At 58.1% G+C, this 25,930-nt stretch overlaps 1 protein-coding gene across 1 annotated transcript in view; it reads left to right on the plus strand.

Moving 5' to 3' along the window:
- The first annotated feature begins 442 nt into the window (after positions 1-442).
- The window catches only part of NCOR2 (nuclear receptor corepressor 2), a 237,784-nt gene continuing 212,296 nt past the window's right edge, over positions 443-25,930 (plus strand). The window contains exon 1 of the mRNA XM_031948456.1: positions 443-876. The gene's annotated coding sequence lies outside the window, so the exon portion shown is untranslated. The remainder of the gene's footprint in view (positions 877-25,930) is intronic.

Raw genomic sequence — 25,930 nt, forward strand, 5'->3', positions numbered from 1 at the left:
GCATTGGATCTAGACCTTCCATAGTTTATAATTTAAGAGTTGCCGTGTGGTTCCAGGAAAGTATCTCTGCCGGGGCGGGTGGGGAGAGCAGGACCGGCTGACCTGGGGCCATTCCCTGAAAAAAGAGAGGAAGGAGCGAGAGAGAAAGAGGAAGGAGGGGGAGACGGGAGAGGAAAGAGACAGACAGAGAGATACAGCGCAGACAGAGACCGAGAGACTGAGAAAAGGAGCGAGGGAGGGGGAGCCCGGGGGAGGAGGGGGCGGCAGCCACAAAGAGAGGCACAGGCACAGTGGGAGGGAGGGAGGGAGGAGGGCGGGAGGCCGTGAGCTCCGCCGCCAAAAGAAACTCTGCCGCCTGCGTGTGTGCGCGCGGGAGCGGGAGGCTCGCGGGGGAGGGGGAGGAGGCTCCGCGGGAGGAGCGAGGAGGGAGGAGGAAGAGGGCGGGGGGAGGGGAGCGGCGGCGGCGGCGGCGCGCGGCCCCTTTAAGAAGCCCGAAGGGGGCCGGTCTGGGGAGAAGGAGCCCGGAGCTGGTCGCGCGCCGCTGGCAGAAGTGCTGTGGCCGCCGCGGGGCTGAGTGAGAGCGCAGAGCTGCCCGCCGGGAGCCGCGGCCCTGCCTCCCTGCCCGCCCCGCCGCCCCCACCCCCCCCGAAACCCCCGCTGCGCTCGGCCCGGCCCCCTCATCCGCTCCGTCTGCGCCCCCCATGGGCGCCCCGCGGCGGGCCCTCGGGGGCACGGGGGGCCCCGGGACGGCGGCTTAGGAGTCCCCGGGCCGGAGCGGGAGCAGCCCCTGGCGCCGCCGCTGCAGAGACCCCCGCCAGACGGCCCGGCGGCCCGCCGAGAGAGAGGGGGCGTCCAACCCGGAGGAGGCCCCGAGAGGTAAGCTCGCCCCCGCCCCGGGCCCCGCGGGGGGAGGTGGGGGCGGCGCCGCGGACCTTTGTGCGCTCGTTTCCGGGGCGGGCGGGAGGGTCCCACCGGCGGCGGAGGCCACGGAGTTGGGGCGAGGAGCGAAGCACCCCCCCCCTCCGCTTTCGGGCGCCCCTCCGCGGCCGAGCGGGCCGGAGGAGTTAATCCCTCCCCCCCAGTTCCTTCCTCCTCACCCCCTCCCCCGTCCCGGGCGGTCTCGCGACACCCCCCTCCCCAAACACGGAGCTACCGTCGGAAAACCGCGTCTAGACCGGGCCCCCGAGTGGGGGCGGGGGGAGTCGGCGCGCTGAAACTTAGGGGAACTCCGGCCCCTGGGGAGGGGGAGGAGGAGGAAGCTGGGGTCGCCCTGCGGCCGCTCTGATTTGTGCCGCCTCCGGCCTGGGGGCGGGGAGGTGGCGGGGGCGCGGGGCGGGGGCTGTGTGGCCTTGGGCCCCCGGGGCGCCCGCGAGGGGCTGTCCCTGCGTGGAACTTGTCCGGCCCGGGTCCTAGCTGCAGGCAGGGCGCGCCCCGGGAGCGCGGCCTCTCCTTCCCGCACCCTTGGGGCCTGCGGGGCCCGGGAAGTGCCGCTGCTGCGGGCGGGAGGGGGCGGCGCGGGAGCCGAGCCCAGCTCTGGGAAGGCTGCCCCCGGATCCCGGGCTCGGCGGCTGGGCCAGAGGGAGGGGGCTGGTGGTGGGAGCGGGTGTGTGTGCAGGCGTGCGTGTGCGCGCGTCCCGGAGACACGCAGACTATCCTGTCTCGGGGCCGGTGCGAGGGGGCGCTTCCTCAGGAATCTCTGAGGGAAACTCGGAGCGGGCTCGCAGCGGGGAGCAGGAAGCCCCCCCCCCCTCCCGTTTCCCCGCTCCCTTCCTCTCCCCACTTCCCCCCGCGCTCTCGGACCTCCCCCGGAATCCCGGGCCTGCGGCTGATCCCCGGAGTAACCCGGCCCCGAGCCCCCTGGGGCAGGTAATGGGGAGGCCTGGCGGGGGGAGGGGGAAGGTGGCGGTGGTTTGTGGTCGCGTTCCCGGCCTTCCCTCAGGGCCGTCTGGGGCGGCCTCATTGGGCCGCCGGCCCTGACTCCGCCTTCCTCCCTCCCGGTGTCTCCTGGTGACAGAATTATGAAGTTGCGATTCAGCGTTGTTGATCTTCCTTTGTGGATGCGTGGGGGGACGGCGGGGCCCAGACGGGAGGCAGGGGGGCAGCCCCGCCGGCCCAGACTCTCCTCCGCCTTAAACGGCCCCGCAACCAAAGCAGAACCTGCCCCGGGACCTGGGGCCTGCCGGGGGAGGGGGAGGGGGGGGGGCGGCGCTGCTTTTAATTCAGACTTTTTCTGGGGGGTCGGTTAGTTCGCTTTTTGTCACCAGCCGATCCCCCTTGTCCCAGTTTTGTGGTGCTGGGCGGGGGGGAGCTGAGCGTTCTGTTCTTTTGCCAGACCACAGAGTTCTGGAGGATCCTCCCAGGAGGGCGCAGGTGGGGAGGGGGCGGGGAAGGGCCTGGGAGGGGGTTCCTCGGGCCTGCCGGGAGTGAAAGTGACTTGTGTCTCGGCGGAGTGGTGCGGGCGCTTTCTGCCGGCGGGCCCGGCGGTATTAATAGCAGGCTTGTGGCTCATGTGCGAAATTGACAGCTCTCTACGGGCTTAATATACATGTAGCACCCAGAGGCGCCCACACGCGTGTATGTTTCTTCTCTGGTTAAGCCTGCACCTTGTCGCTGGCCAGGGCCCGGCCCTTGGACTCGGCAGCTCGGCTCCGCTGGGGCCTGGGCCCAAGCGGCTCTGAAGCCGGCCCTGCGACTCCCAGGCCGCTCCCTCTTAGCCGGCAGGCAGAGCAGGGCCGGGCCCTCCCTGGGAAGGGGGGTTGCCTTTATGGCTATGGAATTATTGACGGCGGTCGGTGCTTACTGCGTTTTGGGTGGAGTAGATAGGTAGACACAGCACAGTAAGTAAACATTTATTAAGCACCTACTGTGTGCCAGGCGCTGTGGATCCAAAAAGAGGCGAAAGGTGAAATTACAGTCTACAAAGCAAGCTGCGTGGAGTATAAATAAAAGATAATTAACGTGAGGAAGGTGCTGGAATTAAGGCTTGGGGGGGGGGGGCAGCGAGGTGGTGCAGTGGATAAGAGCACCAGGTCTGAAGTCAGGAGGACCCGAGTCCCAATATTACCTCAGACACTTAACACTTACTATCTGTGTGACCCTGGGAGAGTCACTTAACCCCAATTGCCTCAGCAAAAGCAAAACAAACAAGCAAAAAAAGGTTTTGGGAAGGCTTCCTGTAGGAAGGATTTTAGTTAACAATGAAATAACCAGGAAAGCTGGAAGGGACCCTTTCATTTTACAGATGAGGAAACTCAGGCATAAGAAGGGGAATTGATGTGCCCAAGGTCACATCCCTGGTAGAATTCGGAGGAATTTGGACCAGGGTCCTCCAGTTTGCATCGCTCCCTGCACCTTGCTTGGAGATGAGCTGACTTGTCCCTGAAGTGTCATGGTGGCTGGCAGTCTGGGAACCTGGCTCTTCAGCCTCTCTCTCTCTCTCTCTGTCCCCTTCCCCCAATAAGTGCCAGAGGCTGGATTTGAACTCAGGTCTTCTTGCCTGTCTTTAGCCTCTTGAAACTAGAACTTGCAGCTGGGGGCCTACTCCCTCCTCTCCTCCCCCTGCACTTGAATGGCTTCGGAGGTCCAAACCTCCGGTTATCCTTCCAACACAGGGTGGATGACAGGCTCCCCCTCTCCCCCCATTGTTCAGACTGAACAACTGAGTCCGGGCGATGACTCGGGAGAGAATTTGATAAGTTATCAGTCTGCAGGCAGTTATTGAGTGCCGCCTCCCACATTCCAGACATTGGGGGAGGCCCTGGCACAGGCAGAAAGGAAATGCAGTGTGTGGGCAGTCTGCAAGGCCCAGGCGAGGAGGGGACTTTGCAAGAGGTTCCCAGAGGCCGAGGGCATTCGCTGGAGGTGAGGGGCAGGGAGGACCTTTCCCAGAGGGTCTCCTGGGCAGCCTCATTTCTGTTCGGGAGCACCCTCCCAGGCTGTGCCCTTGCTCCTGACAGTGCCCTCGCTCCCCCTGTTCTCAGTCTCACATTTTTCCCCGTGGAAATTAACTGCTTGGGCCAGTGTGCCAGCCCCTGGGGGTGGAGGGGTGGGCTGGGCAGTCTGCAGAGGCCTTGTGGAGTGCTGGCCTCTTCCCATTTAGCTATTTACGTTGGGGGATCAATACTATTGATAAATCCATGTAAATGCTAATGTGGCTGTCAGGCCTGGCTAACGGATGGAGGCCCTAACGGCTGGCTCCGATTTCCTGGGGAGGATTTATTTGGTGTAATCAGGCCCTGTTAATTGGAGTGATTCCAGGTGAAGGTTCGGGAGAGAGCTTCTCCCGGCCTCCCAGGACAGCAGGACTTGGCCACAAGGTCGGCACCTGGGCCAGGACCCCCCTTTTCCTGGAGGAAGTCGGCTCCCCCTTCCTCCCCTTGGCTCTAGACTCTAGGGCCGGCTGCTGGCCTGTCGTAGTGTGAGAAGGTGAGCTTCCTTCTGGACAATGGACTTGCTCTTTCTGGTCTGGGCCGGGAGCCACGGGGCAGCTGTGAAGATGGGGCTGTGGTAATGGGTCTTATCATCCAGCAGGGCCCCCTCTCATTTACCTCCCAGGAAATTGAGGCAGAGGGAGGGGGCTGAACCATCTGCCCCGGGCCCAGAGCCGGATTGGAGCCAGAGGGGGGTGTTCTGGGGGGCTAGTTGGGGCTGTTCTGTCCAGCAGCCTGATTCATATTAAGGCACTGATTAGCCTGAATGGCTTCTTTGGGCCTACTGAAGTAAGAGGATCTGGATTCAAATCCTCCCTTTGATGCTTTCCACCTTTGTGATCTTGGGCAAGTATCCCTTGAAGTCCCTCCTGGGCCCCGGTTTCTGTTTATGAAATAGGGGAGGGGTTGGACTGGAGGACCGTAGGTCTGCATTGCTGTGGCCCAAAGTCTCAGACTCCTCCCATTGCACAGCCTCTGTGTTCCGAGGCCCAGAGCCGCTCCCTGTGTGCTCATGCTCGCGCTTTTCCCTCATTTGCTTTCGTGTCCCCAGTGCCTCCCCAGGTACGCTTCAGAGCAGGCAGCTCCCTTCAGAGGGAACAGTTGGGCAGGCCTGGTAATTACCGCTGAGCTGAGGTAACTGGAGATGCCGGGAGCACGTGGGGCCAGGGGGAGCACGTGGAACCGGGGGGAGCATATGGGGCTGGGGGGAGCACGTGGGGCCCAGGCTGGCGGGTGACAGACACACAGCGAGTGGGATGCTGCCTGGGACCACAGAATGGCCTGGAGCCTCCCCTTGGAATATGAGGCTTCGGGGGGCTTGTGAACAGGGATTCCTGTGGGATTGCGCTCCTTTGTGAGCTGCATTCAGTGTGGCCAAGGTGCCCCGGGGCCCCCGGGCCGGCCTGGAGGCTCATGCCCCACAGGCCTGCGAAGCTCAGCCTTTGGGGGCCTCTTCTCTCCTTACCCCAAGAACCGTGGCCTTTGTGCCTGCCCGTGGGAAATCAGAGCGCCTCCTGCCCCTCCGAGAGCCCATAATGCAGTGGGGCAACCGGCTTCTGTGGGAGGTGACTTGTCCAGCTGGGATTGGAACCCAGGCCCCCTCCTCCAGACCCAGTGCCTGGTACACAGTTGGTGCTCAGTAAATGTGCACTGATTATCTCACAACTTGTGATGGCAACTGTAGTGGTTGCTGTTTTCAAACACTTTTTTTCTTTTTCTTTTCATCACTCTCTTCCGCCCACGCTGGGCGCACTGGACTTGGATTCGGGCAGGCCGGGGTTCTCCCAGACCCTCCCCGCAGAACCCTTCCCTCTCGGGGAGGCCTCCTGCAACACCGGGGGCCTTCTCTTACAGACGAGGAGAGCTTGGGCCTTGTCCCTTCGGCATCGGGCCTGTAATGCTGGGCTGTGGCCCCTGGGTAGTGGCTGCTCCCTCTGCCTCAGGCTTCCCAGACGGCCCTTGGCCCATTCCCCTTTTGCCTCCTGCCCGTGCTCTTTCCGCCCTTCCTGTGAGCTGGGCCCGGTGAGGGAGTCGCCCCTTCTGCCTCAGCAGGCTTGGGGACGGGCCCTGAGCAGAACCGGGGAGCCCAAGGCCAGGGGCTGGCGGCTGGGGCTGGTTGAGAAGGTGACATTTTGCTTTGTGGGTGGTGGGGAGCCCTGGAACGGCGTCGGCTCTGACCTGGGTACTGCTTGGGCCCTGCCTCTGCCCTAGGCCCGCTCCAGGGCTTAAGCCAGCTTCTCTTGGAGGGGAGGGGTGTCTCTGGTCTGTACCAACAGCCCCAGTGCCCACTGTGCCACCCCGGCCCTGGCCTGCTGTGCCCCAAGCTCTGCCCGGAGGTGCCAGTGGGGCCTGGGCCTGGGCAGCAGCAGGAGAGGCTTTGGGTCTGTCGGCAAAGGCGCCTGACACATCCACAGGTGGGAACCCCGAGGCCCAGGGAGACGGTCAGTGGGACCCCAGCCTCAGGGGAGCTCACGTTAACCCCAGGGCGGTGCTGAGACTGTAAGAACAAGTGCAGCCAGCCTGACCCAGGGCAGATTTTAGCCCTCTGCAGTTCCTGTTTACTGGGCTCCAGGATCCTTTTTGAATGAGCTCCTCGCTGGTCCCGGGGAAGCCTGTGGGGGTGCGGGGAGGTGAGAGCTGGGAGGGGCTGGTCCAGCCTTTCCTATGGAGAGCCTGGGGCAGGGTGCAGGGGGCTGGGCTGGAGTGGCTCTGCTGGCTGCCTCCAGGACTCTGGGCCCTCCGGCCGTCCCCTGGTCTCCGGGGGCCTCTTGTCCTGTTGAATCATTTCCCTCTCCTGGAAAGCTGCCGCTGACATTTTCTGGCTTGGGTCGCATTTTTCTGGATCCATGTGTGTTTTCCTTTCTTGCAGCCCCCCTTCCTCTCTTTCCTTCCTGATCTCTCCCCGCTCCAGCAATGGGAAAAGGGTTAGCTCAGGACCTCCCTGATGCTTCCACTAGTGGCTCTGCCCCGTCCCACCCCGCTCCCCAGCCTCTGGGAACCCCTCAGAGGGGGCTTACTGGAGAACTTTGCCTGCAGCTGATCGAGGCCGGAGCTTGGCTGGAGGGCTAACGGGGCCCCAGGGAAGCCCAGAAATGTGAGCTTCGTTCTCCTGGCTTGACCAGGGTCAGAGAGCCAGAAACTGTTCCTCGAGCTGGTGGGATGGACTGGCCTGAGAGCCAGTGGCTCAGAGACTCCCCCCCGCTGGGCCCCTCCGTCTGTCAAACCAGAATGGGGAGGGGACATGGCAGGAGCCTAATGCAGTTCATATGTTGGCCACCTGCTGGGTGACATCACTTGCTGTTTATTTGTCCTCAATTTGCCTCTTTCCAGGCAGCATGAGGGGGCGCTGGGAATGCGGGGTTTGGACTGGGAGGGCTCTGGTTCGAATGCCTTTTTGACCCTGGGTGACTGACTTCTGCCTCAGTTTCCTCATCTGTAAAAGGAGGGAGTTGGGCTTTCCTGGCCTTTGTGGCCCCTTCCTGGTCTGGATCAAGGATTCGGCTATTCCCCTTTTACGTCTGAGAAAGCTGCGGCCCAGAGAACTCATAAGCCAGGGTCACCCAGCTATGGAGCAAGCATCTGAGGGGGGATTTGAACTCGGTCCCCTGGACTGCCAAATGCAGTGAGCTTTGAGATCCGTTCCTCAAGTCCTGGGATGGGCCCAACTGGAAGTGCTCTGCATCGTCTCCCTGTGACACATGAGGCGTTGTCACTTCACGAGGCCCCAGACGGGAGCCCTCTGGGCCTGGGGAGTGCCTTGTTCTGTGTTACCCAATGTTGGGAAGTGCCATGGGCCAGAGTGTACGGGAGGGAGAGGTCCGGGGGGGTCCGGGCGGTTCTATGCCCACTGCTCCGGGTGTGGCGGCTTCTCTGTGCGTGAGGTGGTCTCCGGGGAGGAGGGAGGCCCCTTTTCTGCCCCACGGGGCTTCCCCGGAGCTGGAGCGCGGGCCCATGAGGGCCGGTCCTGCACCCAGAACTGGGGTTTGCCTGTCTCTGCCAGCTGACATTGGGCAGGTGTCACCGGGGTCCGGGAGATCTCGCTGGGCCCTTCTAACTCATGCAAGTCTTCGCAGAGGGTCTTCTTGACCTCTCCTTCCTATAGCACCCTCGCTTCCTATAACAGCCCTTCAGCTCAAAGCCTGAAAAAGTGGGTGCGGGAGGAGGGGAAGCAGCCCTGCAGAGCCCAAGCTGCACGCTAGCCGGGACAGGCAGTGCTCCGGGCCCGCAGCCCCCACCTCTGAGAAGAGAGGTTCGGGACTTCTTCCATTTCTGCATTTCCCTCCAGTCTGCTGGCAGTGCTAGCTGTGGGGAGGGGGCAAACACGGTTCCTGACATAGGCTTCGCCCTCGGGGACTGTGCGGCAGAGGGAGCATTAGAGGTTGTGTGTAACAAATAGAAAATATGGGGTGGGGCGGGCCTGGGGGAGCGAGGACTCGGGGAGCACTATGGGAAAGGGCGTGCTCGGGGATGGGATACTGACCGCAAGGTGCCCCCGGCCGGCTGGTAAAGGGCCGCGGAAACCAGGAACACTGATGGGGTCGTGGCATTTTGGGTGAGGCGAAGCCACTGCCAGGGTCACCCGGCTAGGGAGCACCACGTGTTGGAGGCCAGATTTTGGCTCGGGTCCTCCCGCCTCCAGGACCAGTCCTGGTCCCTGGGCCCCGGCCAGCCCTCTGGGTGTGTGCAGGCCGCAGGGCACCAGTGTGAGCTCGCTGCTCCTCCCTCCCCAAGGCTGGGAGGAGGGCCGTTATTTCCAAGTTTACAGATGAGAAATCAGGCAGCGGTGAAGGGATTCCTCAGGTCGCACCAGTGGGAGTCGGGCCGGAGAAGCGCCTTGGCCCGAGTTGGTGAGACCCGAGTTTGGGAGACCTGAGCCTGTGCCCGTTGCGGGCGCTTCCCGGCCGCTGTCCCGGTGCTGGACTGACCACACCTGTCTGCCTCAGTTTCCCTCCGCCATTGGTCGCCCCTGCCTCCCAGGGAGCTGAGCACTTGCCCAGGTGTGGGGCACGGGGGCGCTCCTCTCAGAGTTTACCTCTCACGGCGGGGCTGAGGCTTCCCGGAGAGCAGGGTAGCCAGAGGGCGAGTCTTGGACTGGTCCCAGCCTGAAACATCTCATGATTCACTGTGGCTGCTGAGCAGAGAGGGCCAGACTGGGGTTCCGGACCCAGCCCCAGGCCCCCGCTGGCCCGGCTCTCCCCTGGCCCGGGGAGCTTCAGAAGGAGCAGTCACGGGATCCCTCCCCATGGGCAGGGAGGGGCACTAACCACAGGGCTGGCCTGCCCTCTCCAGGGTCGTGGGGAGCCCGCTAGGCAGGCTCAAGGTCCCTTTCCAGGCTGCTGTGGGGGCTGTGGGGGCTGGCACCCCCCTTACTTGGTGGTCCACTCCCCAAGTGAGTGACCTGGCTGATTCTCCCCTGTGGTCTGGGCACGAGAAAGATGGAGTCAGACTCAGGAAAGCCTGGACTCGAGGCAAGACTCACCCCCTCCAAGGAAGTCTTGTCACGAGGAGCAAAGGAGAGCCGAGCCCTTGGCCCCCCGTGAGACCCTCATAAACACAAGCTGGGCTCGGAAGGCAGCTGGTTGAGACCTGCATTCCAGTCCTGCCACAGAGGCTTAAAGTGGGGGACCCTGGGCAAGTCACTCCCCCCTGCTCGTCTCAGTGTAAAGTGGGGGAGCCCTCCCCTCCGGCTCTGAAGAAAGCCCTCCTTGTGAAGGCTCTGATCATCTGGGGGTGCTTGTACAGGCTGGTTGCTGTGGGGGCGATCCCCCCCTCCCCCCGGAAGCAGAATGGGAGAAAGGAGCAGCAGCACTCTGAGCACCGGTTTTGAGTCAGGAGTGACTTAGCCTCCCTCTGTGTGGCCCATGGCTGTTATTCCCAGACAGAGAGGAGAGGGACACGAGAAGAGAGAGACACAGAGACAGAGAGAGAGGAAATAGAGACACAGAGATAAACAGAGACAGAAAGACACAGAGATAGAGAGGAAACAGACACAGAAAGACACAGAGATTGAGACAGAGAGGAGAGAGACAAGAGAGAGAGAGACAGACAGACACAGAGATAAACAGACAGGAGAGACACAAGAGATAGAGACAGAAACAGATAAACAGAGACATAGATACAGAGGTAAACAGAGACAGAGAGGAAACAGACACAGAAATAAACAGAGACAGAGACACAGAGATAGAGAGGAAACAGACACAGAAAGACACAGAGATTGAGACAGAGAGGAGAGAGACACAAGAGAGACAGACAGACACAGATAAACAGACAGGAGAGACACAAAAGATGGAGACAGAAACAGATAAACAGAGACATAGACATAGAGGTAAACAGAGACAGAGAGACACAGAGAGAGGAAACAGACACAGAAAGACACAGATTGAGACAGAGAGGAGAGAGACACAAGAGAGACAGATAGAGACACAGAGATAAACAGAGACATAGAGACACAGAGAGGAAACAGAAACACAGAAAGACAACACAGATTGAGACAGAGGAGAGAGACCTAAGAGATAGAGACAGAGACACAGAGATAAACAGAGACAGACACAGATAGAGAGGAAACAGACACAGAAAGACACACAGAGATTGAGACAGAGAGGAGAGACACCCAAGATAGACACAGAGACAGGAGAGACACAAGAGATAGAGACAGACAGAGAGAAACAGATATAGACAAAGAGGTAAATAGATAAAGACAGAGAGACACAGAGAGATAGAGAGGAAAGAGACAGAGACACAGAAAGACACACAGAGATAGAGACAGGAGAGACACAAGAGAAAGAGATAGAGATACAGAGAAAAACAGAGAAAGACAGACAGAGAAGAAAGAGATAAACATTGAAGAGAGACACAGAGATAGGGACAGAGACAGACACACACACGAGTGACTGCCCTCTGAGCAGCTGGCATTTAGACAGGACCCGGTGTAGTTCAGGGAGAGTGCTGGAGTGAGATTCAGGTCTGGGATGTGAGTGTGGGCTTTTCTCTGACTTCCCGTGTGACCGTGGGCCTGTCACTTGCCTGACCTTCATTTGCTCCTTGGGACAATTTGGGTTGGACTGGGCTGGCGGGCCTGACCGGCCATCAGGTCCAGTGCTCCTGGTTACCAGAAGCCGAGACCCCGAGGTACAACGTACTTTGCCCTGGCTCCCATGGCTAGCAAGTGATGGAGGAAGGACGTGAACCCGGCTTTTTGTGACTCGTGTTCAGGGCCTGCTGCTTCTTCCTGGCCTCTGAGGCCTTGACCCCTTCCAGCTCGGTGACTCCATGACCCATCTTGGGCTTTTTATTGTGGAGCATTTGCTGGCTCCCACAGCCTCTGTGTGAGTCGTGGGGAGAGGGGGGAGGAAGCCCCCCAGCCCTGCCTGGGAGAAACCAGTGGTAGGGAGGAGGCCATGCCCTTCCTCCTCTGGCCGTGGGCATTCTGGCTACTCCCTGGCTGGCTGACCCCGTGGAAGTGGCCCGAATGACCTCAGTGTCCTTATCTGTAAAGTTGGGATAAAGGTAGCAACAACCGCAGGAGGTTGTGAGGCCTAAATGGAATAATGTATGCTGACCTTTAAGTGTTTTGGAAAAGTTTGGACTTTTTTTATTTTTAACTGACATTTATATAGGTTCTTGAAGTAATTTAAGGTGCTCTATAAATGTGAGCTTGTGTGAAGTAGGGATGCGTGGGTTTGGAAAGTGTGTGACAAAGCTCCAAACAGTCTACTGACTGACACAGAGATCTGCTTCACATTAACCTCCCCATGCCTCAGTTTCCTCATCTGTCAAAGGCAGGAATTGGTCTCTTTGGGCTCTGTGGCTCTTCTGGTCCTAATGCCAGGCCTCCTGAGCGTCAGAACGGCCATTGTGAGGCTGGCACTAGGCAGGGCTGTGGGGCTCCCGTTTTACTGTATTTTCACTTAGTTTTTTTTTTTTTTTCACCTTACATATATAGTTTTCAATATTCACTTTGGTTGTTTTCTCCTCCCTTCCTTTCCTTCCCCTTCCCCCACACTAGCAATCTGACATAAGTTATACAAGCACAATCATTTTAAACTTATTTCCACATTAGTCATGTTGTAAAAGAGGAATCAGAGGAAAAGGGAAAATCCATAAGAAAGAAAAAACAAAACAAAACAAAAAAACCCGAAAAGACCAAGCATCCCCACTCAATGGTCCTCTCTCGAGGTGGATGGCACTTTCCATCCTGGGTCCGTTGGACTTGGCCCAGGCCACCCCGTTGCTGAGAAGGGCCAAGTCCATCAGTCAATCATCCCAGGCCATTGCTGTTGCTGTGTTGGGGGTTCTGGTCCTGTTCCCTTTGCTTGACCTCTGTTCATTGAAGTCTGTCCGGGTTTTCTGACATCCTGCCACTCATCCTTTCTTGGGGCTCCCATTGCCCCCACAAACCACAGTTCGCTCAGCCTTCTTTCCTGTTCCTCGCTCCCACAAAGTGAGCTGCCCTTGTGCCTTTGGGAGAGCCTGGGGTGGCGGGTCCTTCTCAGGCCCACACAGCGAGAAGGTATCGGGGCTGGGGCCGCTGAGTCTGCATTCGCTGCCCCCTCCCCTCCCAGACGCTGCCCCCAGATAGAAAGGACAGAGCAGGGGACCTCGGGGCCACTTCTTGCAGCAGAGGAGGGAGCTGGGGCCCAAGAGGTGGCATTTGAACTGGGTCTGTATGCTTCTCTGAGCCCCCCCTCGACCTCTGAGAAAGCTCAGGGGGAGGAGAAGGTATGGGGGGGTCCTGGTCATAGCTTTTCCCCTTGTGGCCTGGGTGGCTTCTCGCTCGGTTTCCTCCAGTGGCTCAGGAGGCCTGGGACAGTGGAGTCAATCTCAGAAATTGGGGAGCATTAGACCAGACATCTGGATTGTTGGGGCTGCTTGGTCCAGGAGACCCTCATGGTCACATCAGCCAGGTCCCCTTGCATTTTCGTCTCTTTATTAAATACTTTCCAGTGTTTGCCAGGTCAGTGCCCGTGGTCAAGGACAGGTCTGAGCCTGGGCTCCTCTTGGGTGGCACTCGGGGAGCCCATCGGCTGGTCACCAGCCCCCCCTCGGCTGGGTCTCCTGAATTGCCTCCCTTCCCCTTCCCAGAGTGGAGCAGTTCTGGGGGTGGCCACTTTGTGAGAACTCTGGGGAGAGCACCCCCAATCAAAGAGCCTGGGAGGTGGGGGGCCTCGTGGACACCAGGGAGCTAGCTGGAGACTGTTCTCTGTGACTGAGGGCAGGAAAGGATTCCCGTTACCCCAAAGGCCAGTGGGGGTGGGTACCTCTTTCCCTTTAGTCCTGCTCTGGGTCCTTCCCAGGTGGGAGAGGCTCTGGAAGTTTCCACCCCTGACTGTGTGGGCCCCAGGGGACCCGGCCTCTCTGCTGGGCCAGGGACTGGAGGAGAGGCCTGCTGGGCCGGAGGGCCGCTCTGCCAGCCTTTCCCCCCTTTGGGGGGCTGGGGTGGGAGCAGAGTGGGAAAGAGCCCTCTGGGGCACATGCAGGACTAGAGGCCAGGCCTCTGGGGAGTCTCTGGGGGACTGCCGCCTGCTTCCTGCTGGGCCCAGATTGGGGATGGTGGGGGAATGGCTGAAGCACCTGGGATCTGGGCCCAGGCAGGGGGAAGGGGTGGCAGAGGTGCCCTGGCACTAGCTGGGGGGGAGGGGAATCTGGAGGGGAGATCCCTGAGGTCTGCAGAGCTTTACCAAGGTGACCCCAGGTGGGGAGTGCTGGGGCTGCCCCTACTGATGTTACCTTGGGGGCTTCAGAGTGCTCCCCCCCCCCAACCCCCCCCCTGGGTAATGGCCACCACCTCTCACCTGCCCTGGCTGGGGAAGGAGAGCCCAGCCCAGCCTCCAGGCTCAGCTGGGCCTCTGGGAAGGGAACCAGTTAGCAGCTTCTCCACAGGCTGGGGGTGGGGCGCGTCCTGCAGCTGCTCCCCTCCCCCCCCTGCTACCTCCTCCCCTTTCCCTCCCTCTGGGGAAACCTGATCCCCCTTTGTCCACTCCTCCAGCTCTCCTGGGTAATCAGACCTCCTGGAACTCTCATTCCACCCTCTGGCTTAGGGATTCCAGGAAAGAGGTTTGGAGTGGCAGCCTGTCAGAAGCTCCCCAGGGGGGTTTCCTGCTAAGGCTTCTGGTTAAAAGGAGCTCCTGGTTGCCCCACCTGTGCCTCCTTGGATTGCCTGGGATGGTCCTGACTCTGCTGGTTACGGCCTGAGGCTTGGGGATGCGAAGTCCCTCAGAGCCTCCTTTCTCCTTCTGTTAGACGAGTCCGTAGGAGTGAGGGAGCCGCTTGGGGAGGGCCCTTGGGAAAAGGTGGGACCCTGCGGCCCCACAGAAAGCCCGCACTTCTCCTTGGCATGTTTTTGTTTGCTTGCGCTGGGGCTGGTGATAGGGAGGAGAGGGAACTTTCTCCGGCCCCAGGCGGGGGAGAGCCAGATAAGATTGTGCAGGCAAGAGTGCTCTGGAGACTCTGATTGCAGGATTGCAGGACAGGCGGTTTGAATGCCCAGCTCTGATCTCCGAGATTGGAAGCAAGAGGGAGAGGCTTGTTTTTGTCCCAAGCTGGCCGAAGGCCTGGGACGGCTCCCTGCCCTTTTGTGCTGGGACTCTTGTGAAAGCGTGAGCTCGGGCCCTTTGCGTTACCGACAGGGCGCCGGGTTTTAGGGGCCGCCGTTCCCCTCCTTCAGCCCGTGGCCCTCTCGCAGGCTCGTCGGCCTTGGCTGTTGCCTGTGTGTGCTTGTGGTGATCACTGAGCCTTGAGCTGTCACTGTCGGGCGCCTCCCTAGTGGGCTTGGAAGGCAACATAGCTGGAGCAGACAATGAACCTCCTGGAAGGGGGGGGGGGGGGGGGGGGGGGGGGGGGGGGGGACTTGGAGTTAGCGTAGAACTTTCTTTGAAAGGGTGAAACACAAGAGGGAATCAAGATGAAAGAACACCCGGTCTGGAGGGGAGACTCAGATGTAGAGTTTGGGGAGCTTAGAGGCCTCCAGCACTTTTTTCAAACCATGAGCATTGGGTGGAGGTGACTTACCCAAGGGCCCAGAGGAATACACGGCAGCGTTGGAATCGCAAGCGTTCCACTCCCGATCCAGCGCACCCTTCCCTCCGCCACACGCTCCAGTTCTGTCCCTGACCCGTCACTCACGTGACTTTGGACCAGCCGCCTCTTCTCTGGGTCTCAGTTTCTCCAGGTGCCCGGGGCCAATTGATGGGGCCCCCGCTCTTCCGTCATTTTCTTTAAAGTTCATGGGGGAAAATAGGGCGGCTAGGGGTTCTGGGGGAAAATTTTTTGGAAAGGGGCTGGGGGGGAGGGGAGGGGGAGGGTTTTCTTGGGTTTAGGAGGTTCAAACTGGTTTCTTTGGGTTCTTTGGGTTTGAGGGGGAAAATTTTTTTTTTATTTTAAATTTTATTTTAAAGGTGTTGTGGGGCCCTTTGGGGGGGGGTACCAAAAACCCTTTAAACTTTTATTTGGTGTAATGTCAGCTTAAGGACTTAACACTAGCGGGTTAGCATTATTTGTGTAAGGCAGGATTGGGCCCCCGCCCTGGGGGGGCCCACCCGGGCCCCCTTTGGACAGGCGGCTTCCCGGGAACCGGGCGGGGCGCCCCGGGGCCCCCCCTTCCCCCGGCCCCGCCCCGGGGGCCGCTTGGGGCACCCCCAATGGGCAAAAGGGGCCGGGGGCCCCGGGGGGGCCCCCTTCCTGGCCCCAAGGCGGAGACCCGAGGCCCGGGCCTCTCCCTTCTTCGGGTTGCGCCCGGGGGGCAAACCTGGGGGGGGGTTCCCCGGGGGGGATGGGTCCCGGGGGGCCCGGGCCCGGGGGGGGCCCTGGGGACCCCCGGGGTGCTGGGGCAAAGCCCCGGGAAGGGGGCCCCCCCTGGCCCGGGGCTCGGGTTTGGGCCCAACCCCCGGGGGACCGGGCCATTTTTCCCCCGGATTTGCCCCCAAACCCCTTTTTTCAAATTTATTGAAACATTTTCCGGTGCCCCCCCCGGAATTGGGGGACCCCTTCCTTTAGGGGGTTGGGGCAACAAATTAGGGGGGGCGGAAAAAATTTAGATGGGTTAAATTCCCGGGGGGGCCCCTGGGAAACAGGTTTCCGGAACCCCCGTAAAAGGGGCCCACCCTTTCCCGAGGGGGGCCCCCTGGGTGGGGGTCCCGCCGCCCTTTCCCTTCCCAGGGCCCCCCGGTTAGGGCGGGGCCCGGGCCCCTTCCGGCTGGGCCCTGGGGGATTCCCCTTGGGGGGCGGGAGGCCCCCCCCCCTTCCGGGGGCCCCCCTTTGGGGGGGGGCCCCTTTGGGCCCCTTTTGGGGGCCCCCCCCGGGGCCCCCCGGAGGGGGGGTTTTGCCCCCCGGGCTCCTTTGGGGGGGGGCCCTAGTTTGAAAATTTTCGGGGCCCGGGCGGGGCCAAACCGGGTTGCCCGGGGGCCCTTTTAGCAAAATTTTTTTTTTTAAAACCCAAGAGCTTTTGGGGGGGTTTTTTGAAAAAGCCCCCCAAATTTGGGGGTTTTTTTTAAAATTAATTTTTTTTAGGAGGAAAAAAAAAATTCCCCCCTGGGAAAAACCCCAAACTGGCAAAGGGGTCAAAAACCCCCCCTCCCGGGAAACAAAAAACCTTGAAAAACCCAGGGGGCCCCCAGGGCACCAAACCTTAACTTTTGGGGGGCCCTTTTCCCGGGAACGAAAAAGGCTCCCGGGGGCCCCGGTCTTTTTTGGGAAAGGGGAAAGCCCTTAAATCCCCCTTGGCCCCCCTTTTTACGGAAAAAATTTGGGGGTTTCCCCCGGGAAAATTATTTTCCCCCTTTGGGGGGTTTGTTTAATCTTGGGCCGGGGGGGGGGCCGATTTCCCCTTTAAAAATTTTGAGGGGGGGGGGTTTTTTTTGGTAAAACTTTTTAAAGTCCCCCTTTTTTTTAATTTTTTTTGGGCCCAAAGGTTTTTTTTTTTTTTTAAAGGGGCCCGGGTTTTTTTCCCCTTTTTGGGGGGGCCCTTTTTTCCCCTTTTTAAAGGGCCAAAAATTTATTTAAATTTTAAAGGGAAAAAAAAATATTTAATCATTTTTAAAGGGAAAAAAAATTAATTTTAAAATTTCCCTAAAAAAAAAAACCAAAAATTTTAAAAAGACACCCCAAAAAAAGGGCCCTTTCTGGAAAACCCAGACCGGGGTTTGGGCCCTTTTGGGTGGGCCCAAACTCTTTCTTTGGGGGTTTTAAATTTTCCCCAAAAGGTTTTGGGTGGTTTGGGGGTTTTGTTGGGTGGGGGTTTTTTGGGGGGTTGGGGGGGGAAAGATGTTGTGGAAAAGTGGGGTTTTTTTAAAAGGTTTTGGTTTTGGGAAAGGGGGAAAGGGTGGAGAAATTTAAAGAAAAATTGTTGAAAAAATGGGAGGAAATTGGTTAATGAGAAAAAGAAATTTGGGAAAAGGAAGGGGAAAGGGAAAAAAGTGGGAAAAATTTAAAAGGGTTTGAGAAAATTTGTAGAAGAAAGAAATTTGGAAAGGTGGGGGAAAAAAAAGGAAAAAATTTGGAAAAAAAAATTTGGAGAAAATTTTGGGGGAAAGAGAAATTTAAAGAGAAAAAAGTTTGAGAAAAAATGGGTTTTAGAAAAAGGGGAAAAAAAATAATTTAAAAAATTAAAAGGAATTGAGAAAGAAAATGGGAAAATTTAAAAAATGAAAAATTGTAGGAAAAGATTGGGGAAAAAAGGGGTTGGGAAAGGTGGGTTTTTTTTAAAAAGGGGTTTTGGGAAAAGGTTGTTGGGGAAAATTTGGGGGTGAAAAGGGTGTGTGTGTGAAAGGTTTGTTTGGGAAAAATTTGTGTGGGTGTTTTGTGGGGTTTTTTTTGAGAAAAATTTTTTTGTGAAAAATTTTATTGTTTGAAAAGGGTTTTTTTTGGGGAGATTTTTTGGGGGGGGTGTTGAGAGAATTTTGTTTTGGGGAAGGGTTATTGGGAAGATTTTTTTTTTGTGGGGTTTTTTTTGGGGGGGGTTTTTTTTGGGGGTTGTGGGTTTTTTTTTTTGGAAGGGTTTTTTTGGGTTTTTTTTGGGGGGTTTGTTGGGGTTTTTTTGGAATTTTTGTGAAAAGTTTTGAAATTTTTTTAATTATTAATTTGTGTTGGGGGTGTTTATTTTTGTTGTTTTGTGGGGGGAATTTTATTGGTTGGTTGGGGAAGGGTTTTTTTTGGGGTGGGGGGGTTTGGTTGAAGGGGGTAAAAGGGTTTGGGGGAAAAAGGGGGGTGTGGTGGGGGGTTGGTTGTTTTTTGGAAAGGGGTGTTGGTGGTGGAAAGGGGGGGGTGGGGTGGGAAAAATTTTTGGGGGAGGGTGGGTGTGGGGTGAAAGGGGGTGGGGGGGGAAAAAATTGTGATTAGGTGAAAGGGTTTTTTGTGGGGGAAAGGGAAAATTTTGTGGTTGTGGGGGGTGTGTTGGGTGGTGGAAAGGGTGGGTTGTTGGGGGTTTAAAAGGTTGTGGGGTTTGGGTGTGGGGGTGGGGGAAAAAAGGGTGTTTGGGAAAGGTTTGGGTGGGGGAAGGGTTTTATTTTAAAAGGGGGTTTTTTTTGGGGAAATTGTGTGTGTGTGGGAAGGTTATTTGTGGGTGTGTGGAAATTTTTTTTGTGTGTGTGGAAAGGGGGTGTGTTGTGTGGGAAAGGTGTGGGTGTTTTGTGGAAGGGTTTTTTTTGGGGGAGGGTGGGTGTTTTTGGGAAAAGGGGGTGGGTTTTTTGTTTTTTTTTTGGGGAAGGTTGGGGGTTTTTTTTTGGGTTGGGGTTTTTGGTTGTGGGTTTGGTGTTGGGAAGTTTTGGGTTTTTGTGGGGTTTTTTGTGGGGGAAAGGGTGTGGTTGTTTGTGGGGTTTGTGGGGGGGGTTGGAAATTTTTTGTGGAAAAGGGGGGTTGTGTGTGTGGGAAAGGGTTTTTGGGTTGTGGGGGGGGGGTTGGGAAATTTTGTGTGTGTGTGTTTATTGGAAAGGTTGGGGGTTGTGTTTTGTAGAAAGGGTTGTTGTGTGGTTTAAAAGGTTTTTGTTTTTTTGAGGGAGGGTTTTGTGTGGGGGTTATTAGGGGTTTAAATTTTTGGAAAAATTTTTTATGGGGGAAAATTTTTGGGTTTTTTTAAAAAGTGTTGTTGGGGAGAAATTTGTTTGTTGGGGGAAAATTTTGTTTTAAATTGTGTGTGGGGAAAGGGGGTTTTATTATTTTGGAAAAGGGTTGTGGTGTGTGTGGGGGGTTTTTTTTTTTGTGGAAAGGGATTATTTTTTTGGGGGGTTTTTTTTTTTTTGTGTGGAAGGTTGGTGTGTGTGTGTGTGTGTGGGGGGTTGTGTGTGTGTGTGTGGGAAAGGTTATTTTTTATTTTTTTTAAAATGTGGGGTTTTTTTAAAATTTTTGGAATGTGTGGGTGTGTGTGTGTGGGGAAAGGGGGGTGTGTGGGGGTTTTTTTTTAAGGTGTGGGGGTGTGTGGGGGTTTTGTGAGAGGGTTTTTGTGTGTGGAAATTGTGTGTGTGTGTGTGGAAAGGGTTTGTGTTGTGTGTGGGAAAATTTTTTTGTGTGTGGAAAGGTGGTTTTTTTTTTAAAGGGGGTTTTTTTAAAGGGGGGGGGGGGGGAAAGGTGTGTGTGTGTGTGTGTGTGAGAAAGGTGTGTGTGTGTGTGTGTGTGTGGGGGGGGGTTTTGGGGGTGTGTGTGTGTGGGAAAATTTTTTGTTGTGTTGTAGAAAAGGGTTTTGTGTTGTGTGAAAAGAAAAATTATTTTTTTAAAAAATTTTTGTTTTTAAAATTTTTTAAAATTTTTTTTGAAAATTTTTTTTTTTTTAAAAAATTTTTTGTTTTTTAAGAAAATTTTTTAAAAATGTTGTTTAAAAAAAATTTTTTATTTTTTTAAAAAATTTTTTTGTTGGGAAAAGGGTTTGTGTTTGTTGTTGGAGGGATTGTTTTGTTTGTGGGTTTTGGGGTTGTTTGTTTGGGAAAAATTTTGTGTGGGTTTTTAAAAATTTTTTTTGGGGTTTGGGAAAATTTTTTTTTGTTGTTTTGGGAAAATTTTTGTGTTTTGTAAAAATTTTTTAGTTTTTTGGGGTTTGGGAGGGTTTGTTTTTTGGGGGAAAAATTATTATTATTGGGTTTTTGGGGGTGTGTGTTTTGGGGGAAATTTTTTTTTTTTTGGGGGAAAGGTTTTTTGGGGTTTTAAATTTTATTTGGGAAGGGTTTTTTTTTTTTGGAAGGTTATTTTGAGGTTATTATTTTAAAGGGTGTGTGGAAAATTTTAAAGGGGGTTGTGGGGTTGTGTGGGGGGGGGGGTGTGTGTGTGGGGGGGGGGGGGGGGTGTGGGGGTGTGTGTGGGAGGGGGGGGTGTAGGGGTGTGTGTGTGTGGGTGTGTGTGGGTGTGTGTGTGTGTGAGAAAGGTGTGTGTGTGTGTGTGTGTGTGTAGGAAAATGTGTGTGTGTGTGTGTGTTGAAAAATTGTTGTGTAAGGTTTTTTTTTGTTGGGGTGTGGGGGGGGGGTGTTTAAAATTGGGGGTGTGGGGTTTTTTTTTTGGAGGTAAAATTAATGTGTGTGTGTTGGGGGAGAAGGTTGGGTTGTGTTTTGTTGGGAAATTAGGGGTGTTGTGGGGGTTTTGGGGGGGTTTTGGGGTTGGTGTGTTGGTGTTGGGAGGGGTGTGGGGTGTGTGTGTGGGTGTGGTGTGTGTGTGTGGGGGGGGAAATTTTGTTAGATGGAAAAAAGGTGTGTGGTGGGAGGGGGGGGGGGGGGGGGATGGGGGTTTCTTTCAGCGGAAACTGATTTTGCCCTCCCCTTTGGCAGGCTGGGCTGGGTATTCCCCGCCAATTATAAGAGGAACAACTCCGTTTCCCCGGCCCGGCTCTTTCCCGCGGGGCCCTCCTGTCACCACTGGCCCCCCGGGCTGTCCCTGGGAAAGGGGGGAGGGGTGATGGAGGGGGGGGGGGGGGGGGTGGGAGAGACCGGGATACAGGGTTTGCGCTGTGGACTTGCCGGGTGACGTGGCGGAATCCGTCTCTGCTTCGGAGCACTTGGTGGAGAAACGGCCCCCGCTGTCCCCTTGGAGGGGTATTATCCGCGCAGCTTCCTGACTGTGCCTGGAGCCCTTCACGGGCGCCTGGTGAGGCGCTTTCTGCCCTGTGTCCCAGCTCCCCGCCCGTGGCCTGAGTGTGTCTGGTGGGCCCCGTTCCGTGGGGAGGGAGGCGGCTGGGAAAACTCCCACATGGGCGGGGACTTTCTTTGGCTCCTTGGATGAGTGGAGGCAGGCGGGCAGGGGGGGCCGGGCCACGCTCCCGGGGCTCGGGCCAGGGTTGCGGAGCTGCAGCGGTGTTCCTCGGGGCTGGAGGGTCTGTCTCCCCCAGGCCTGGGCAGGGGACTGTGCCCCGTGTGGGGCCCGGGACCGTAGACATCCTCTAGACTCTCTCCTTTTGCAGAGAAGAAAATCTTAGTCACAGGAGCAGAACTTGGTCACCCAGCCTCCTTATTTGACCATTGGGCCTGGGCCTTGTCAAGTGGGTGAGGGCAGAGTTGGTGCTTGCCTTGGTCTGTGAGGACTGTGTGTTCTTTCCATGGTACTTTCCCACCTGCAAGAGTGAAATTTTGGGTTGTCAAATACGGGGAGAGGGGAGAAGAGGGGGGACTTTGGGCTGGGGCTGCTGGGATGGAAGGGATGCGGGCCTCGGCTGACGGCCTTTCTTTGGCACTGACGTTCTCGGGGCCTTGGGCAAGTGGAGTCCTCCTGAGCCTGGGGCATCTGTGTCTGCTGCAGAGCGGGGGGGTGGGGGGGGGGGGGGGGAGTTGTGCTCACTAGCTGTCAGAGAGGGCTTTCTGAGCCTGCTGGGCCCGGGGCCTAAAGCGGGACGGACCCTCAGCCCACTGTTAACGGATAACCCCAAGCAGCCAGTTACAAAGAAGAAAACCTTCACAGTAGAATCTTACTTGGAGCCCAACTAGTGAATGGAGGCACAGAAGCCCCCAGAAGGCAGAGCCTGCTTCAAGGGAAGAAAAGCCTAGAGCACATAACCAAGCAGAGGTTGCCCCTTTTGGGCTTGTTCGTCCCCACCTCCTCAGGGGGCTCGTCGGGGCCGCTCAGCTGGCCTTTAGGAGGTGTTTTGTGGGCCAGGCACCGTGCTGGGCTCTGGGACCCCGCCTTTCCCACCCCTCCCCAAGATCTGTCCTTTAGACTGAAGAGGAAGGAGATGTGACCAGCCCCCTCCTCAGAGATGTGGGGAGAGAAGCCAGGGCCTTTTGATGTGTGTGGGGGGCGGTCTGGGAGGATTGAAAGGGGGGCCCCACTTTGCCTGGCTGTGGGGGGCAGCGATGACCAGGCTGGAGCTGGCGACGCTTGGAAACCCCGAGTTGGGCCTTTGAAGCTGTGGGTTTTGCTGACCAGCTGACTTCCTCTGGTTTGGCCCTCCTCTCCTCCCCACTGCCCGCCCCCTTTCCTGCTTGACCTGCAGGAAGATCTCGGAAGCCAGCCCCGCTGCCTGCTGCTCCTTCTGCTCTGAATTTCGGGGCCAGCTGGTGCAGGGGGAGGAGGCGCAGGAGGTGGCAAAGAGCTTTCTCTCTGGTGCTTCTGGGCCCCTTCAGTCACTGAAATCTGGAGCTTTGGTGGGGGAGGGCTGAGGCTTTCTAGAAAAACCGCTCTCTCCCTTCTCCCCTCCGCCCATGGGGCAGTTCTGAGTGCCCCCCGAGTGCCCGGCCCCGAGCTAAGCATTTTTCAGTGTCTCACTTTCCCCAGGGCAGCGCCCCCCCAGCCCCCCCTCCCACGGGAGTATTCTGTGCCCGAGGCAGACCTCGGGGGGCCCAGGAGGGGCATCTGGCTCTCCGCCTCCTTCTCTAGATGAGGACCCTGGGAAGGGACTTGGCCTCGGCCCGGTAATGAGTCCGAGCTGGGGTTCCGGGGGCTGGGGAGGCTCCCCCAGGACACGGCCTGGTTTGGGGGCCGGTCTGCCCCATAGATTTCGTCAGTGCTTGATCGTTGAGCTCAGCATTTACTTGGTAGACAGTTGTACTTGCAGAGATGGAGCTGAATATTCAGAATTTAGGGTCTGCTCTTCCACTGATTCCTACACCCCCCCCCCCCGACCCCCGGTGCCAGCCCCCGGGGGGCTTTCCCTCCTCCCGAGAGCTGGGCCGGGAAGGCGCCCGCTGTGGCGCTGGGCAGGTGGCTGGTGGGGCCAGACCCAGCTTTGCTACCGGGCTCAGTGAGCCGCCTCTCTGGCCGTGCCTCCCTTACCTGCGGCACCGGCTGATTTCTGGGCGTTCTTGGGGTCACTTAGCCTGGCTGAACCTCGGTGTCCTCCTCTGTGAGTGGGGACCCCACGCGCTTCTCGGGGCCCCTGTGATACCGTGCTTAGGTCGGCCGGAAGCAGCCCCTTGGGGGGTTAGCGACCGGGGGCGCCTTTTGCTGCGTGGTGGCCTTTCTGCCCCGGACTCTGCCGCGGCCCAGGGCCGGGGCTTTCTCACTCCCCAAAGCCCGGCCCGGAGGCAGGGAAGCCGTTTCGTATCTACTTGACGCCATGTTGGACTTGGTTTCGGTTTTTAAAACACGTAAAACCCCCCTTTCGTTAGCCTAAGGCCTCTGGGCCCCGGCCAGAAACAGAAAACCTTCAGCTAAGTGAAATTACATCCTGCAGACCCCTCCCTCCCCCAGGTAGCGGAGAACAAAGGCCGGGACCCGGCGGGGAGGCTTGGGCCCCCGGGCTGGGCGGGCCCTCCCAAGGCCTCTGCTGGGCAGGAAGAGCCGGCACCAGCAAGGGATGTGCCGGGCCTCGGGGAAGCCAGGTGGCGGGACGGAGAGATGCTTTAATGAGCGGCGCCTCCCCTGCCAGCCAGCATCGATTGAGTGCCGACTGTGTGCCTGGGAGCGGCCTGCCCCCAGACATGGGCCTGAGCTCCCGGGAGGCCTTCCCAGAGACTGGGGACAAGCAGAAGGAATCGAAGCCCCGGCGTTTTTAGCCCATTGACTCCCGGTCAGAATCAGGGCTTTACATGCACCAAAATAAAATAGGAAAATGGAACCTGCTGAAATGTGGGGGAGTGTGTGTGTTGTCTTTAAAGCCGAGTCTGGGGCCGCAGGCCAAGGACCTCCCCTGGGTTCCAGCTCCTCCTTTCTAGACTGATTGTGACCCCCCAAGCTTGCGTCCTCCTCCCTTGGGGCTCCCAGCAGTGCCCCGGAGACGGGGCCCCGAAGGCCTCCTCATCCCCATCACTGAGGGGGGCTGGGACCTGCAGTTGGAGGGCAGCGGGGCAGCCAAAAACAGCTGCTGAACCTGCAGTGGGGGTTTGGGTACGACTCCTTCCCCTCGCTGCCCCTGGAACTGGGGACGAACAACATGGCCGGCGCGGCGGCCTTCCCCTGCCCTCCCAGCGCCAGCCACGGGATCATGGATCTGACGCTGGAAGGCCCGGGACCACCCAGACAGCCCCCTCCCTGGGGCCGCTCCCCCGGACGCCCAGGATGTCACAGCTGACTGGGCAGCCGCCTCTCCCCTGCGCCAGTCCCTCGAGAGCCGGCTCACATTGCCCGCCTTTGTCTTCCCTGGTCACGCTCCGGACGAGGCCTGAAGGCCCCTTGGCACCGGCCCCGGCAGGACCTGTGGGGAAGGATCGATGGCCGTGTCCTTGGCTGACTCGGGCTATAAATAGCCGCGGGCGGCCGGCTGGGCCCTGGAAGGCGCCCCCGCAGCCCCTGCCCGGCCCTCAGGCTGGGGCTCGGGAGGACTCCTGAGAGTGTGGGATTCACCTACTGCTGAACTTGGGAGCTGAGCTGCTCCGGGTGAGAGGAGGCCCCCCCCCCCAGGGGGGGGGGCATCTTAGGAGTTGGCAGCCAGCCAGGACCTCCCCTCCCGGGGATGATGGGGGAGGGGAGCAGCTGGGTGGCCCAGTGGATAGAGCGCTGGTCCTGGGTTCACACCTGGCTCAGACACTTAACGTGTCCTAGCTGTGGGCCAGCAAGTCACTTAACCTCAACTGCCCCGAAAAAAGAAGACGGGTCAGGGGCTTCCTGGGCCCTCAGGACCCTTCCTCTCCCACCTCTCCCATGCGATGGTCTCCAGATCTTTTTGTCCTTGTGTCATCCTCACAGCCTTAGTATGTAATAGGTGCCTAATAAATGGTTGTTGCATTGTAGTCCTCATCTATATGAGGCTCCGAGAGGGCCAGGATGTGCGAGAATGGACCAGGAGCCTGGGAAGGTGGGAGGGGCCCGGCTGTGAGGGGCTTTGTATTCCAGAGAGAGGCGCTTCTGTGAGGTGATAGGGAGCCATTGAAACTCCTTGAGCAGGAGAGTAACGGGGCCAGCCCTGGGTTGTAGGAAGATCCCTCTGACAGCTTCACAGGGTTGGCAGCGGGGAGACTGAGCAGCCGTCTGTCCCGGGTGGGGGGGGGAGGGAGAGGCCCACCCCCGTGATGCAAGTGAGGGAGGAAGGAAAGGCCTGTGGAGGAGCAGGCAGGCATTGATGAGAGCAGGCCCTGGGTGGGGGGTGTGGGTGCTGGGCACCGTGGGGGGCATGGGTGCCGTGGGCAGTCTGCCTGCCAGAGGCAGGGGCTCGTGGCGGAGGTGGGGAGGGAGCCCAGCTCTGGGCAGTGGCTGGAGAGCTGAGCCTTGTGGGGATCTCCGGGCCACCGGGAGCCACCCAGGCGCTGCTCTGGCTGATTGTCACCCCAACCCTCGAGGCTGGGCACCAAGCTTCCGGATAGAGGCCTTCTTTCCCCTGGGGTCCTGCTAAAAGACTGCTGTGAGAGGGAAAAGGATGAAAAGGAGCCGCTGGGGCTCCAGCTGGCGTTCAGCCTCAGCTCTGGGCCGGGGGACGGGCTCGCCGAGGGGCTTCGGCTCAGAGGGTGCCCTGGGCTGGCGGGGGGGAAGCCGTGCCCACCTCCCTGCCCTGAGGGAGCCAGCCAGCCCAGGCCCTTTATTTTAAAGGGGGAAACGGGGTCCGAGGTCATGCCCGGCCGGTGGGGCGGGGAGAACTTGGTCCCCCCAGCAGGAGTTTGTCTTTTCTCCTTGGCGCGGAGGGCAGGGCCTGGAGCTGGGCAGAGCCGAGTGCAGGTGTGGGCTCAGGC

This window comes from Sarcophilus harrisii, chromosome 1 (genome assembly GCF_902635505.1).
Source record: "Sarcophilus harrisii chromosome 1, mSarHar1.11, whole genome shotgun sequence".
Taxonomy (NCBI): domain Eukaryota; kingdom Metazoa; phylum Chordata; class Mammalia; order Dasyuromorphia; family Dasyuridae; genus Sarcophilus; species Sarcophilus harrisii.